The sequence below is a fragment of the Myotis brandtii genome, unplaced genomic scaffold (genome assembly GCF_000412655.1).
Source record: "Myotis brandtii unplaced genomic scaffold, ASM41265v1 scaffold1120, whole genome shotgun sequence".
NCBI lineage: Eukaryota > Metazoa > Chordata > Mammalia > Chiroptera > Vespertilionidae > Myotis > Myotis brandtii.
The window spans coordinates 493,855-500,122 of record NW_005353839.1 but is presented as its reverse complement, the minus strand read 5'-3'; the positions used below and the strand labels follow the sequence as shown (position 1 = coordinate 500,122).

At 42.3% G+C, this 6,268-nt stretch overlaps 1 protein-coding gene across 6 annotated transcripts in view; it reads right to left on the bottom strand.

Annotated features, from left to right (window-relative positions):
• DCAF8 (DDB1 and CUL4 associated factor 8) overlaps nucleotides 1-6,268 on the bottom strand; it is a 53,010-nt gene that overhangs the window by 44,033 nt on the left and 2,709 nt on the right. For 3 of the 6 annotated variants that reach the window (XM_014547454.1, XM_014547458.1, XM_014547453.1), the window contains exon 2: nucleotides 5,623-5,696. The gene's annotated coding sequence lies outside the window, so the exon portion shown is untranslated. The other 3 variants (XM_014547447.1, XM_005857765.2, XM_014547463.1) reach the window with 2 other exon arrangements.

Sequence of the window (6,268 nt, the reverse complement as noted above, 5' to 3'; positions counted from 1 at the left end):
TTGATTCCCCGGGGAGTGGGCCTAAGTCAACAGGTGGACATTCCCCAAGGGGTCCTGGACTGCAAATGGGCGCAGGCCAGGCTGAGGACCCCCCCCCCCAGTGCACAAATTTTTGTGCACTGGGGCTCTAGTAAAAAATAAATAAGTTAAATAAAATAGACAGCATATGAAAAGAAAGGAGAGCATATGGTATAAAAGAAAGAGCTTTAGTATCAGTTAGACCTGGTTTTGAATTCTACTTCTACCATCTACTTTAGAGGGTTTTAAAAATATATATATATTTTTTTGAATATATTTTTAATGATTTCAGAGAGGAAAGGAAAAGGAGAGATATTAACATCAATGATGAGAATCACTGATCGGCTGCCTCCTGCATGCCCCCTACTGGGGATCAAGCCCACAATCCGGGCACGTGCCCTTAACCGGAATCTAACCTGGGACCCTTTGGTTTGCAGGCCAATGCTCTACCCACTGAGCCAAACCAGCTAGGGCCTTAATATGCTTTTATTGTAGTTTATTTCTTTTTTGTAAAAAGCGATGTCATTACCCTGCAGAAGTTAGTTTAGAGGATTAAAAACAATGTTTGCAGCCTGTACTTCGTAGCATTTATACTATTTACTCCTACCCTCTCAACCTTGGTTCCAGATTGCATTTCCTAGAGAACCTGGGATTGCCTGCCACTCAGCAATGATCCTACAAACATTATATGGAAGTTTGGATATAGTCCCAAGTCCTTATCTGCTTAACTGCTCTCACTGGCCTTTTAAAGAATTCAGAGGCCTCTGTTAACATCTTCTTTTGAGCATATTCACGTCCTATGAACTAGGGTAAAGCAACATACCCAAGAACCCACAATATAAGCCTCCTTTTCTTAAAAGTTGAGAGGAGAGCCAAGATGAGAACTTCAAAGCAACCACACCACAGATGATGAGGAGGAAGATAAGGAAGTCCTGCATCAACTATCCTATGAACAAGGAAATTTGTTTCCCCTTTGGATGGATGCCTTCTCTTCCTGTTGGTAATACCAAATGCCTCCAGTGTTTAGTTTATTGGCTTTGTTTCCAATAATAGTATTTCAGTATGTTAAGAATTCATTCTAACCCATCAATGCTATCTCCAGCTGTAGAGCTAAGGAACTTTTTATAACGGTTAAGCCCATTTATCTCAATTTAAATGATTCTAAGGAAAATCCATTGACTAAGGAAATTCCATTGTGTTTCCACTATAAAATGATTTACTTTCACATCAAAATCCAGTATTACCAGTTTTTGCCATTCACATTTCAAATCTTCTTGAGCCCTAGCCAGTTTTGTTCCATGGATAGAGTATCAGCTGTGGACTGAAGGGTCCCTGGTTTTATTCAAGGGCACATACCTCGGTTGCAGGCTCAATTCAATTTCCAGCCCTGGTCGGGCACGTGCGGGAAACAATCAATCAATGTGTCTCTCTCTGTTTCTTGCTCTCTGTCTCTCCCTCTCCCTTCCACTCTCTCTAAAATATCAATGGAAAAATATCCTCAGGTGATGAGTAACAAAAAAATATATTTTTTTCCCCTCAAATCGCTGGAAAGGACACTAGAGAGAGTGGTGATACGCCAAAGGAACAATTTATAATGAAACAAAGAAAGGCTAAAAACATCAAGAAGTGCCCTCCTACCTGCACTCAGAGGGCAGAGTTAAATAAGGTGAAAATATACCTGATAATGGTACTGCTTAAAGGACACTAGAGAACTATGTCCTCTTGGCTACCACTAGAGGTAAATCATAGTAGCTTTCCAGATGGCTAAGGAAAACCAAGAACAAAAAAAGGACTTGTGAGATAACTTCACATTAGAACTTGGCCAGACTTCCTTAAACAGTATCCTCACAGGGTAAGAGCAAATACCTAACCTCCCAAATATAATGATGAAAATTTTTGCAATAACCCAATCCGTTAGACATACCACATTTCATTAAAAGATGCCATCTCTGTCATATTAATCATGGCCCACGCCCTACATGCAAACTCGAGACAGACTAAATTCATTAATTTATCTCTAACATACACATTCCTGGGGTCAAGGTAGTACTTGATAAATTGGGCTTCTGGCTCAGAAACTGTGTTCTGTAGGGGTAGAGATATAAAAAAAAATGCTATAAATAAGTGACCAATTCATAAAATTCATCACACACTAATTTTCAAAAACTGCTCAAAGACTTTCTTCTCACTCTAAGACAAGAATAGCTGAATAAGTAAATAAGAACAGGTAGTCCCTTTTTCTGACCAACTTTAATAGTAAAAAGATTCGTTTTTGTTGTTGTTAATCCTTACCCGAGGATATATTTTTTCCCATTGATTTTTAGAGAGTGGAAGGAAGGGAGGGAGGGAGGGCAAGGAAGGGAGGGAGGGAAAGAGGAACATTGATGTAGAGAGATACATGGATTGGTTGCCTCCTGCACAAGCCCTGACTGGGGCTGGGATCCAATCTGCAACTCAGTATATGCCCTTGACCTGGAATTGAACCCACAAACCTTTGGTGGGCAGACCAATACTCTAACCACTGAGCACACCACAGGGAAGGTAGGGCCAGGGTGAAGATTCTTGTGCATATTCACAAAAACCAAAGATAAAGTTTTCAGTATGACTGTTAAATCTAAAAGCATTGACATTTGTCTCAGAAATTAAGATATGCATAGTCACTACCTCCATGCCTGTTGCTGATTCAATTGTTTCAATTGCCTGGGTTCCAAATGGGTAAGAGTAAATAACAGATTATCTTGCCTCACTGATAATCTGTTTAAAAATAAAGCTAATTCAATCTTAAAAACTAACTCTTAACACTAATGTTATGCAATAAAAAGCTCTGTTTGGCTAACTGTCTTTTATAATCTGGACATTTCCTAGACATGTTTAGAGTAACTTTCTTACAGTAGATAATATCCAGAAATAAATAATACTCACTAAAAACAAAGTTTAACTAGTCACTTCATGATTTTAAAAGCCTGTAACTCACTGATGGAATACAGGACCAACAGAGTGTGAAACTGATCATCTCAGGCTCCCACAACAGGGCACACTTCTATGGAACGTCTTCCACTCACAGTGTCCCATTTGCTTTTGAAATGCCAGTACTGTTTTAAACTGGCAACAAAAGGGCTGCTTTTTTCCAGCTCTCTGAAGACAGGCTTCTGTCCTGGGTTGATCCTAGTCAACACTAGGGATCACAGCACTGGGACTGAATTTTACACATTTAATAGAGTGCTGTATTAAATGCCCTGTCAGGTTGGGAACTAAGGTCACAAGCATACCTAGCCTTCCACTTCAGCCATGCTAGGAAATTCTTCCTAATAAAATGGAACAATTCTTATGCAACACCATGAAATATAAAATATCTTCAGAATATGTGAAATCCTTGGGGGGATGGAGCAGGGATGGAGAATTCTTATCTAGCACATAGAATAATAAGGAATAGTCAAAATTATGCCCTTCAAACATATTTCCTTTTTCCACTCTTTCCCAACAAAGACCTAAAAATCTTCTAAAAATACAAATAATAAAAATGTAATCTCACCACTCTCCATCCCAAGTCTTTATCTTTCAATGGAGAGAATTTAGATCCTGCTTGATGTTAATGCAAGTTGATCAACTCTAAGTTGATCCCTGGCTTGAATATAATTGCTTTCATCACAATGTAATCAACACTTTTTTAATATGCATTTTTATTGATTTCAGAAAGGAAGAGGGAGAGAGATAGAAACATCAATGATGAGAAAGAATCACTGATCTCAGCTGCTTCCTGCCTGTCCCCTACTGGGGATCGAGCCCACCAGGGGAACTCAGGACCCTTCAGTCCACAGGCTGATGCTCTATCCACTGAGCCAAACCAGAGAGGGCTAATCAACACTTTCTTAATTTTCATGTGGCCTTACCTACTGCAAAAAGGCATGGAAGAAAAGCCAGCAAGAGAAGGTTAAAAACTTTTCATTTGTGCTATCATATTATTAAGATGGTCCAACTGGGGAGGTGAAATAAAAAACTCTGTATTCCTAACCCTCTAGTCCAGATTCACTTCAGAAAGAAAGGAGACCTTTTCACGGTCTAGTTCTTTGATAATCTATTGATGAGGATCACTGCAGAGCCCAACAACTAGGGAAAACAACAACATATTCCCTCCTTGGCAAAAGGAAAAGGCATAAGAAGTAGCTAGAGCAGAGGTGGTGAACCACACTGAAGCAGGAAAGGAAGGAATTACAGGCATTGTGGTGCTTCACAGATGTTGTGTTTTTTACAAATTGAATGCAAGACCCTTCACCAGCAAAAAGAGTACAATTCACTTCACAGCAATACTGCCTTGCTGCAGTGTTCTGGAACTGAACCACCAGTATCTTGAGGTGCCTGTGCAATACTTGTGTCAACTCTGGTCAGGTACACTAATAGACACACCAAGAGGAAGGAAGCAATGAACAAAGAAAACTTACAGATATTCAGTTTAAGAATGCATTTAGAGATATACATACACCTACATCTAATACTCCCCTGTCCTCTGGTCTTGAACTAACCTGAATCATGTTCAATAGACAACCCTGGGTGGGCACAAAGTAACATCTAAGCTGACCAATTAAGAATGAATTGAAAAAAAAATAACCAGGAAAACATGTTTAAAGGCAAAATACAGAGAGATGTAAACTAATGTATAACTTATTCTAAGCCATATCAATGATGTGTACAGAAAATAGAAAAAAAAATGTGTCTATCATGTGCTAGCCATAATTTAGAGATGTATATAGGTTCCTTCATGCAATGCTAACAGTGGGAAGTGGTATGTATCCCATTTTTAGAGATGTGAAAACGAAGGGAGAAGTTTAAATAACATGCCCAAGGTCTAAATCTTAGTACAGTATTTAAACACACATCTTCCAGCTCTAAAGCTGTACTTTCCCCTTTATATCTTACTGATACACCTAGGTACCACCAATAATAATCTTATTCCAGTTCATAATGAGCATTTTCTAATTAGAACAGGATGTGAAATAAAAATCACCAGTGTCACACTCAACCTTTTCTACTGCAAATCAGAGATATTAAGAGTCAGCCAGACCTCCCTCCCAAAGACACAGCTCCTGTCACATCCCATAAACTCCCACCACGGGGCTATTCTCTGCTTCTCGAAACCCAAGAATCTTACAAAAATTACACTGACAAGTACGTTCTGACTTTCCACCCTGGCTCCTGCTGCTGCCTGCTGCTCTGTTTTTTAACCCAAAGTTTACTACCTCCTCAAGAGCTGGAATTCGGAGGTGAACCGAACCCAGACACCAACTGAAGGCAGCATTCGGCTTTGAGTGCCAAGCAGCTAACTATTCTCCTCTAAAGAGCAAGAAAGGACGGCCCAAAACTAATTCGCAGCTTTTAACAGTGTAGGAAACACGATCCACACACAGGCAAAGCACGATGCAAATGAGGCAGACACATTCCCTTCTAGGCTTACCGGGGTTTTGAAGACACACAGCAAGAGTTTACGACAGAGTCAGCATGTCCAAGGCCCACCAAGCTCATAGAAGTCATTCAGCCAGAGCTGGAACGCGGTCACACACGGTCCCCCGACCCCGGGACCCGGAATCCAAACGCTCAGCGCCCACTCACCTTCCCTCCTCTCCCGCGGCAGGAAGGGCCAGGCTCGGCTCCGAGAACACGGGTCTCGTAGACTCACGGAAGGACTGAGAAACAGGAAAGTTTAAGTGGCAAAGGGGTCTCTTCCACCAAACACAGTAAAAAATATATAAGTACATTTTAACATGTTTTTAGACCTCCCCCGAGCTATTTAATTGATCTAATGCCGGCTACTCAGTCAATAACCTACAAACATAGTTCCAGAAACAAAACGAGCCCGGCAAGGATCCTCCCCGCTCCACGGACATGTCAAAAGTCTCTTCGCCCCGAACTAACCCACCCCCCGCCGCCCGAGGAGAAGCCAGCGCGCAGGGGGAGGGGTGGGTCCCGGGGAGAACGTGATCGCTCCAGCGCCGGTTTGTTTACAGACTCCAGCCACAGCCATGAGTCAGAAATTCAAGCCACCGGGCGCTTTCCAGCGAACCGGGCCCGGGGAGGACCGTTCTCCGGTGTCCCGAGGACCCGGGGGTGCGGGGAGGCCAGCGACGGGAATTCTGTGACGAAGGGGACGGGACCAGCCGGCAACAACTGCCTCCCGGGTCCTCGGACCTCGGCCTCCCGGGTGAGGTGCTGGGCCCGAGAACCCGGGATGCGGGGTGGGGGGGGAGGAGAGCTAAGG